Source organism: Petaurus breviceps, unplaced genomic scaffold (genome assembly GCF_028583685.1).
Source record: "Petaurus breviceps papuanus isolate PSGF00001 unplaced genomic scaffold, PetGlider_PUasm1.0 38, whole genome shotgun sequence".
In the NCBI taxonomy this organism is placed as follows: Eukaryota; Metazoa; Chordata; class Mammalia; order Diprotodontia; family Petauridae; genus Petaurus; species Petaurus breviceps.
The window spans coordinates 35,943,747-35,953,661 of record NW_027186304.1 but is presented as its reverse complement, the minus strand read 5'-3'; the positions used below and the strand labels follow the sequence as shown (position 1 = coordinate 35,953,661).

Sequence of the window (9,915 nt, the reverse complement as noted above, 5' to 3'; positions counted from 1 at the left end):
TCACATAGCTACCATCTTAGTTCAGGCCTTCATCACCTCAGTCAGTCAATAATGACAGCAAGCTTTTATTAAACACCTACTATGTTACAGTCACTGTGCTAAGCACTGGGATACAAAGGGTCAAAGGATATGCACATTTTTATAGATATTTGGGAGTAGTTCCAAATTGCCTTCCAAAAGGACTGGATCAGTTCACAACTCTGCCAACAATGCATTTGTGTTCCAATTTTCCCATATCTTCTTTAGCCCTTATAATTTTCCCATTTTACCATGTTAGTCAATCTAATAGATGTGATGTGGTACCTAAGAGCTGTTTTGCTTTGCATTTCTCTAATCAATAGTGATTTAGAGCATTTTTTCATATAACCATATATATCTTTCATTTCTTCCTCTGAAAACTACCTGTTCATATCCTTTAGCCATTTATCAACTGGGGAATAAATTGTATTCTTATAAATTTGGCTCAGTTCTGTATATATTTTAGAAACGAGGGCTTTATCAGAGACAGTGGTTGTAAAAATTCCTTCCCATTTTTCTGCTTCCCTCTAATCTTGGTTGTATTGGCTTTGTACAAAAACTTTTCAATTTAATGTAATTTAAATTGTCCATTTTGCATTTCATAATGTTCTCTCTCTCTCTTGTCACAAATTCTTCTATTCTCCATAAATCGACAGGTAAACTATTCCTTGCTCTCCTAGTTTGCTTATAGTATCAGCCTTTATATCTAAATCATGTACCCATTTCGACTTTATTTTGGTATACAGTGTAAGATGTTGGTCTATGTTCAATTTCTACCATACTGTTTTCCCAGTTTTTGTCAAATAGTAGGTCCTTATCCCAGAAGCTGGAGTCTTTGGGTTTATCAAACAGTAGATTACTATAGTCATTGACTGCTGTGTCTTGTGTACCTAACCTATTGCACTGATCCACTGCTCTATTTCTTAGACTAGGGATACAATGAAAGATATAAAACAATCCCTGACTTCAAGGAGCTCACAATCTAATCTCACCTTTCACCTAAATTGTTACAAAGGTCTCCTAATTTTCTCCCTGCATCAAGCCTCTCCCCACTCTGGTGCCCTATGTGCAGCTGCCAAAGAGATTTTCATTAAGCACAGACCTGACCATGTCATTCCTTAACTCAATAAACTCCAGTGGCTCCTGTTACTTCTAAGATCATATATAAATGACTCCATTCAGTTTTTTAAGCCTTTCACAACCTGGCCCCAAGCTATCATTTTAGCCTCATTGTATATAACTGGTCTCTATCTCCCCAACTTCTAGTGCCTTCCTTTCCAAAGTATCTTGCATTTTATTATTTTATATTTATTTTATACTTACAGTTAGATGGCCAGTGTATGTAGTACTACACCTAGAATAAGTAAGACCTGAGTTTGAATCCAGCCTCAGATGCTCACTGATTTGTGAGAGTTTGGGAAAATCACTGAAGCTCTCAGTTTCCTCATTTGTAAAATAGGGTTAATAATAGTGCTTAGCTCCCAGGGTTGTTATGAGGATAAAATGAGATAATATTTGTAAAACATTTTAAACACTTTAAAGTACTATATAAGTGATATTATTATTGATATAATTATGTAACTCAGTTGATAGAGCACTGGTCTTGGAATCAGGAAGACTCATGTTCATGAGTTCAAATCTGGCCTCAGACACTTAGTAGCTGTATGACCCTGAGCAAGTCACTTAACCCTGTTTGCCTTATTTTCTTATCCATAAAATGAGCTGGAGAAGGAAATGGCAAGCCACTCCAGTATTTTTGCCAAGAAAACCCTAAGAGGGGCCACAAAGACTCAGACACTACTGAAAAATAACTAAACAACAATACATACGCACATGTAAAATCTCCATTGACCAGGGAATAAGGTTGGTTTCATTTTTTTGTCTTCCCATGACCTCGAGTGTGATAGGCACATAATAAATGCTTGATTGATTGATTCACTCTAGTACCTCATATAAAACCACTACACCTTGTTACCTGTTTGTCTCAGTTTCCTCAAACTATAAAATGAGAATAATAATAATCTCACCAACCTCCAACAGTTATTGTGAGGATAAAATATATTGCTATGATAATTGGAAAGCTCTTAGCACATAAGTGCCACATCCATGTGAGCTCTTAGCTATTCCAGCTCTAACATTTTTCAAACTCTGTGTTGAGAGTCCCTATGAACCTTTTACAACGAGTGGCCATATAGTCCAGCAGGGTGTTTCAACAGCACTGCCTAGACATGCCAACCCAGGCTAAAATCATAGAAAATCTACATAGGAAACTTCTGGAGATCGCTTAGTAGTTTTTTAGCTGCTGAAACTCTAATATTCTACGGTTTAGAGTGTTCAGCCCTTCCCTTCCCTCCCTCCATCCCCTCAACTCAGATGTATCAAACTGCTGCCTTGCCACATGGGGCACAGCCCTTAAGGACAGCGGGTATAGATTCAGTTTTTAACTAGATGATAGGAGACCTCGACAGAAGCGCACCCTCCCCACCCCCATCCCACTGTCAGACTTTGAAAAGAACATGTTGGAGACTGAGTACAATTTAATTCAAGCTTCTGGTGGAAATTGCAGTTGGTTTACAATGAAACCTTGGGACATGTGAGCCCAAAAGGAAACTTTCAAGGTTCTAGGCAAGTGAGAACAAGGGCCTTGTATTGACATTGTAACTTTATATAAACTCTATTCCCTGGACATTATTTTTTATAGAGGACGACAAATCATGATAGTCTGTAGGGGTTTTTTTAAATAGTGCTTTTCATCACAAAGGGCTTACCATCCATCCCAATAGCACCTCCAACAGGCAGAAGAGAGTACTGCTGCCCTGCTGCCCTGTCCTGTAGACAAGTTAGCTAAAGCTACTCCATACACTTCTATCCCACAGCCACAAGAAGGGATGGGGGAGAGGAAAGGGGAAACCAGCTGCCCACACCTCTAAGTTGGAAGTGCAAATTTATTACTGTACAAAGTACAGTTTGAGCAGAACTGAGGAGGGGGGACAAGTCACAGATCTGGAAGTTGGAAAAAGCTCTTACTTTGGAACCATGAAAGTATTTGACCCTATTTCCCTATACCCTTAAACACACCAGAGTGAACACTAGCCCTCAGCAATATTATGAAGCAGGCAAAGTTTGAATTGTGCTTTCTGGCTATCCTGGCCCCTCCTCTCTTCTCCTTCTCCCTCCTCTCATTCTCAAATTCCTAATCAACTGATGTTCTTTCCAACCTATCCCTAGCAGGTTAGCATATTTCATTATGGGGTGCCCCCAAGAACTTTATTATTTTAAGGCAAAAATTTATTGAATATTCAGTCATAAAGACATTGTATTCAAGTCAAGTCAACAATTTATTAAGTGCCTACTATGTGGGAGACTGTGGCTAAGTGTTATTGTGTAGGAGTTCCTACTATGTTCTAAAACTTAACCAAATTTAATTCTTTAAATTAACAACTAAGCTTTCTTTTAAAAGGCAGACTTTAAAAATGGAACACAAAATAATTTTTGACACACTAGGGTGTGTCTGCACACACCCAGAATTCATTCCTTTATCAAAAATCTGCTTTTTAAAAAAGATCAAATAAATTATCTTCACACTAAGGGCTAAATAATGACAATCCTAGTTTTGAAGCTGAAAGACACCTTCAAGATCTCAGCCAATCCCATCATTTTACGGGTGAGGAAAAAGGTCCATAGAAGTTTAAGGGACTGGCTTCAGCTCACACCGTTAAGTGTCAGAGCCTCTGATTCTAAATCCCGGACTCTTTTCTGACACCCCATTCTCCCTCCAATCCACGGATACAGTTTTATTTATGGCTGCAAAGTGTTTGAGATAAATTAACTCCTCAGATCCCCTGGAAGGTAGACAGTGTAGCATCAGAGGCAGCTAGATGGCACGATAGTGCACAGAACACTGTGCCTGGAGTCAAGAAGAACTGAATTCAAATGCAGCCTGAGGTACTAGTTGCACACTAGCCCTTAATCTTTGATTACCTCAGTTTCCTCATCTATAAAATGGAAATAATAATAGCACCTACTGCCGAGAGTAGTTGTGAGGATCAAAAGAGATATAATTGTGAATCATATATAATATACACAGTGCCTAGCACATAGTAAGTTATCATTATTGGGGCAGCTAGTTTGCACAATGCATAGTGTGCTGAGCCTGGAGTCAGGAAGACATGAGTTCAGATACAGCCTCAAATGCTTACTAACTGTGTGACTGACACTGGGCAAGTTTACCTATTTACCTCAGTTTCCTCATCTGTAAAATGAGAAGGAAATGGCAAACCACTCCAGTATCTTTGTCAAGAAAACCCCAAACAGGGTCACTGAATCTGACGAGAAATGAAAAATGATTGAACAACGAAAATTATTATTACTATTCTCCTCATTTATAAATGAGGGAGTTGAAAGGGCTTGCTAAATGTGGTGGAACCAGGAAGTGAGAGAGCTGAGACTCATGATTTCTGGCTCCAACCTCTTCAACTCCCAAATGAGATTCACCTTTACCCTTTTTCAGGGCTATTTTGCATTTGAAGAAGGGACAAAACTTGGGATGAGTTCTAATTTTGGGATTTCAGGCATGAGGCAGCTGAGTAATGACAATATTTGGAAAGAAGGGCATGGAAGAAGACATCTTGGTAAGTCACTGTGTTCCTTTCACTCTTAAAGTCTATCTTTGCTCCTATCTGCATCCAGTGAGGAATGTTGTCCAGGACCAGAGGGTTTGTCCACTGGAGTTTTTAATCTAGTTATCCGAATCTAGTGTCCCATTATTTATTAATTTTTGTTTATTTATTCATTTGTTTGTTTCTGCTATAGCTTCCTGCATCCCTCAGAGAAATGGCATTCTAAATGGGGAAGACTCTTAAGAAAATACTACCATGTACTACTATGTGACCTTGTCACTTACCTTCTTTGAGTGTCAGCCTCTTTATTTGTAAGATGAAAGGGTTGGACAAGATGGTATCCAAGGCCCCTTCCGGCTTGAAATCTAAGCAATATCTTTATATCCTTCCCCTCGTCTCTGCACCAGCACTGGGAAGAAACCAGCAAGCCATTATAACATCACGGAAATCATAATCTGCAGCGAGGGTTTACTTGGTTTAAGATAAAACACAAAAACCATTTGTCCAACATTTATTCTATATCTGCTGCCAAAGAAAACTTGAAGCAACTTAGAAAATCAAAGAGTAAGAGATGAGACAATGAAGAATAAAGAATAAAGCAGAAGAGGCAGCTAGGTGTTGCAGTGAATAGAGCACTGGCCCTGAAGTCAGGAGGACCTGAGCTCAAATCAGGCCTCAGACACTTAACACAAAAACTAGCCAGGTGACCTTGGGCAGGTCACTTAACCCCAATTGCCCTCTAAAAAAAAAAATAAAAAAAGAATAAAGCAGAATGAAGATCTAAATAAGGGAAGCAAAGGGAGGAGAGGCTGCCAGGCACCCAGGATAATTGCTGCAATTCGGCATGGAATTTTTTTTCATATATCGGTATATTTAAATGTTTACATGACAAGGGACCATACTACCTCTGGCCTCTGGCTCCCCATTTTCATGGCTGATGACCAGGGTCTCTTAAAGTCCCAAATTCAAGCCCTATTTCAGAGTAAGGGAGATAATCTCTCTTAGACTACCTCCTCCTCTTCCTGCTGTCTGAACCCAGAGGATGGGGCTAAGATTCTGACTCCAGAACCCCTAGATATAGGGCTCTCTCTCTGTAGGATAGTGTAGTGGCAACCACACTGGCCCACCCAGGACGGCTGCTAGCACAGGTTCTTAGATCTGCTATCCTAGGGAAAATAGCTGTTCAAGGGTCAACAATCTTTTTTTTAAATTACATTCATTAGTTCAGGGGGGAAAATCAGCACCCTGAACTTCAGAGAAAATGCAAACAAAGAAAATAAAAACAGAGAAATAAGGACAAATAGGGCTTCTAACTGTTTGAGACATTAGCACAGATGAACAAACACATCCAGCTGTCTGACAAAGGCAATACATACACAGTTATCAGAGAGAGAAGCACCAACATCCAGGTTTTTCAAAGGTGGGGGGCTCCTTAAATGCTACCCAGAGTCTCATCTGGTCAAATCACAGAAACACTCTTCCAATGAGTGAGCCCCAAAGCAAAATGCTCACCTCAGAGTATATATACCTTCTCAGAGTCAGAAGGCATCACAATGCCTAACTAGAAATTAGCAAAAGGTGTGAAAGCTTTCCTAAAAGCAAGCCTCCCCTAAGCAAGCTTCCCTTGATGGGCTCCACCTGAGGCCTATTAATGGGTGGGGAAGATCTTGTATCCCACTAACATTACGAGTAGATATGATATAAGGGGGCCATAATTAATAAATCAGTCAACAAGTACTTATTAAGCATCTTCTGTGTGCCAGGCTGTGCTAGGCCATGGGGATACAAAGGCAAAAACCTTTGTATGTAGAGAAATGATAACAATAACAGCCCTTTATATATATTTTCTCCCCTAATAACAATAACAACTCTATTGAAGTTGGCAGTATTATTATTCCTTTTTTTTTTTTTTTTGCTTTTTGGAGGGCAATTGGGGTTAAGTGACTTGCCCAAGGGCACATGGCTAGTAAGTGTGTTAAGTGTCTGAGGCCGGATTAGAACTCATTATTCCTATTTTTATATATATGAGATTTTATATACATATGTATTATTCCTCTCTATATATATTATTCCTATTTTTATATATATGAGAAAACTGAGTCTGTGCTCAGGGTCATTATGTTAATTAGTCTTAATAATAGTTAATAAGTTAATATTATTAGGGGCAGCTAGGTGGTGCAGTGGATGGAGTTTCAGGCCTGGAGTCAGATTCATCTTCCTCAGTTCAAATCTGGCCTCAGACACTTCCTAGCTGTGTGACCCTGGGCAAGTCACCTAATCCTGTTTGCCTCAGTTTCCTCATCTGTAAAATGAGTTCGAGAAAGAAATGGTAAACCACTCCAGTATCTTTGCCAAGAAAACCCCAAATATGGTCACAAAGAGTCAGACACAACTGAAACAACTGAACGACAACAAGCTAATAAATGTCTGAGGCAAAACTCAAACTGAGGTCGTCCTGACCCAAGATACAGGATTCTGTACGTTTTTTTTTTTTCAGGCCAAAACAATAGTTTATTATTTCAGCATTCAGCAACATCTCAGCCATCAAAAATAAAACTTTAACACCAAGGATGGAAGGAAGACTTCTCTACAGTGTAATTAGGTAGGCTGCATGAGTAGGCCCCCAGGGCACCACAGGTGGGAAGGATGATGGGTTATTCATTCATCCAATAAACTAGGAAGCACAGAATTCAGGGGCCCACTGCTCATTTCTGGGCTGGCATAAGGTCGTCAATGGACTGGCCCTGCTCCAAACACATCTCCATCTCAATGAGCAACTTCACACCATCCACCACCATCTGCACCAGCTCCACCTCCAAGAAGCCCAGGCAGTCAGCAATGGAGATGTCAAAGACACCACCCACAGCTGCTGTATCCACACTCCTGTCCACCTCTTCTGCAGCCTTAGTTTCTTAAGCACCTCACCAAACTTCTCGTTCTTGCCCAGATGGGGGAGTTTGATGTGGACACCTGCACAGAGGCCTGTGCCCAGGTTGGAGGGGCATGTCAGGATGTAGCCCAGGTGAGGATTCCACATGAACTCGTAGTTCTTGGTCTTAAAAAGGGTTTCAATCTGGGTGATCCCTGTGCAGAAACATGTGAACACCTCCTTCATGTTACCTCCCTTCTGCATGGAGATGACCCTCAGATGATCTTCCTTATTGATCCACACCAGAAGGTCTTGTCATTGTGCCAAATGCTCCAGCCATCGGGCCAGTCTCAGGCCATGCCAGAAGCCAAGAGGTGTGGGGAGACAGGCTTGTCGAAGAGGAAGTGGTCATCGATCAGCTGTTGTTCCTGCTCAGTCATGTTCTTCAAAGCATAGTACTTCCCATTCAGGTCACCTTCCAGGCTGGCCGGAGCTTCCACAGACAGCTTCTCTATGGCCCCCTTGGCTTCAATGTGGGGGCAGGCAGAATCCTCGGATGCTCTGGCCAGCTCAAACACAAGAACTCAGCACATAGTTAGGATCCAGGTCATCACCACCCTGCAGATTGTCAGGGTTAAGATCAGTCTTATGCTCATCTGAAGGCTTGTAGCCTCCATGTCAGTCCTCAATGACAGGATCAAACAGTTCCTTGAACATGTCATTGCTCTCTTCATCTCCAGCTACACAGCCCACAGTCACAATGAATAGGTGCTCTGGATTGTCCACACCGATCTGGATGACATCATCCAGAGTGAAGTCGCTTGGAGTAGCCTCATCGAAGAGTTTTGCATACAGCTCAGGAGTCCGCACCTTAGTCAAGTGGTTGTTGTGCAAGGAGAGGTCAGAATATTCCTCCTCTGTGGGGAAGCAGGACTTCAGCATGTCTTGGCTATTGGAGAATGGCATGATGGCAGGAGGTGAGGGTGCGCCGAGGGTCTCAGAAGGTGAGAAGGTTGGGAGGACGCTGCTGCTACTGCCACTGCTGCACTGAGATCCCAGGCCACCTAAGCCCGAGCTCAGTCACCCAGATTCTGTACATTATGCCATTATGCTTCTACATGTAAGGAACAGTAAGAAAGCCAGTTTGGTTGGAGCAGAGAGTTCATGGAGAGAAATAATATGTAAGATAGGCCTGGTATAATGAGATCATGTTGCAAAGAGCTCTAAATGCCAAACAGAGGAATTTATATTTGATTCTAGAAGTAACAGAGACATTGCAGTTCTTGATTAGGGGATGGAAGATGACATGGTTATCCTACAGCTCTAGGAAAATCATTTTAGCAGTTTGGAGAATGGATTGGAGTAGAAGGAGATTGAGGAAGAGAGATCAATTAGGAGGTTATTACAAATAGTTGAGGCAAGAGTAGATGAGGGGGCAGTAAGGTGGCGGAGTGGATAGAGCACCAACCCTGGAGTCAGGAGTACCTGAATTCAAATCTGGCCTCAGATACTTACTAGCATGTGACCCTGGCCAAGTCACTTAACCCTGATTGTCTCAAAAAAAAAAAAGGCACTGATAAGGACCTGAATTTCAGGGGTGGCTCTGTTTGGAAAAGGAGATGTTCTATGACAGATGTTGTAGAGCAGAAGTGTCAGACTCCTCCACTGTGGGCTTGATGCAGTTTGGCAAAACTCCCCAGTTCACCAAATTAAAATGCAATTGGTACATGTTTCACAAAATAAATAAAAATACAAAACAACATAGATAGTATTAATTTGTGATTTTCTTTTTTTCTTTTTTTTTTTAAAGCATTTGGAATGAAGTAACTTGCCCAAGGTTACACGGCCAGTTTTTTTTTTGTGTGTGGATGTTAAGTGTCTGAGGCCAGAACTGATCTTGGGTTCTCCCAACCCTGGGGCCAGCACTCTACTCACTACGCCACCTAGCCGCCCCTATTTTGTGATTTTCTAAGCCAATATGCAGAGCCAATATCCCAGGGATGTTGCTTTTTGCGTTTGATTGTTGCTGTTTTCAAAGAGAATCAATGACATCACAGGGTGATATCTTGACTCATGCATGGATTGAAGTGAGGCAGAATTGCACAGAGTCCTCAGCCTCACTCTCTCTTACAGAATCATTGAAGCTCAGTGGCAAGACAAAAGTCAGGACAACTGGCAATGCAGTAGAGGACCTTGGCGTCTTTGATGTGTCTCACCAAGCTAAAGGTAAAACTGACAGTATTTGGCAGCTGATTGAATTTGTGGAGTAAGGGAGAGTGAGCAGTCATGATATAACATGAATGTAGTATGTCTGGGTGACTAGAGAGATAGTAGCAACCTAAATGGAAATAGGAAAGTTCAGAGAAAGATGACTTTGGGGATGGGATGGGGGAATAAAATGAGCTCTGT

The 9,915-nt window shown here is 41.3% G+C and overlaps 1 pseudogene; it reads right to left on the bottom strand.

The window, feature by feature from the left end:
• Positions 1–7,119: 7,119 nt before the first annotated feature.
• Positions 7,120–8,588, bottom strand: LOC138170050 (creatine kinase B-type pseudogene; annotated as a pseudogene).
• Positions 8,589–9,915: the final 1,327 nt, after the last annotated feature.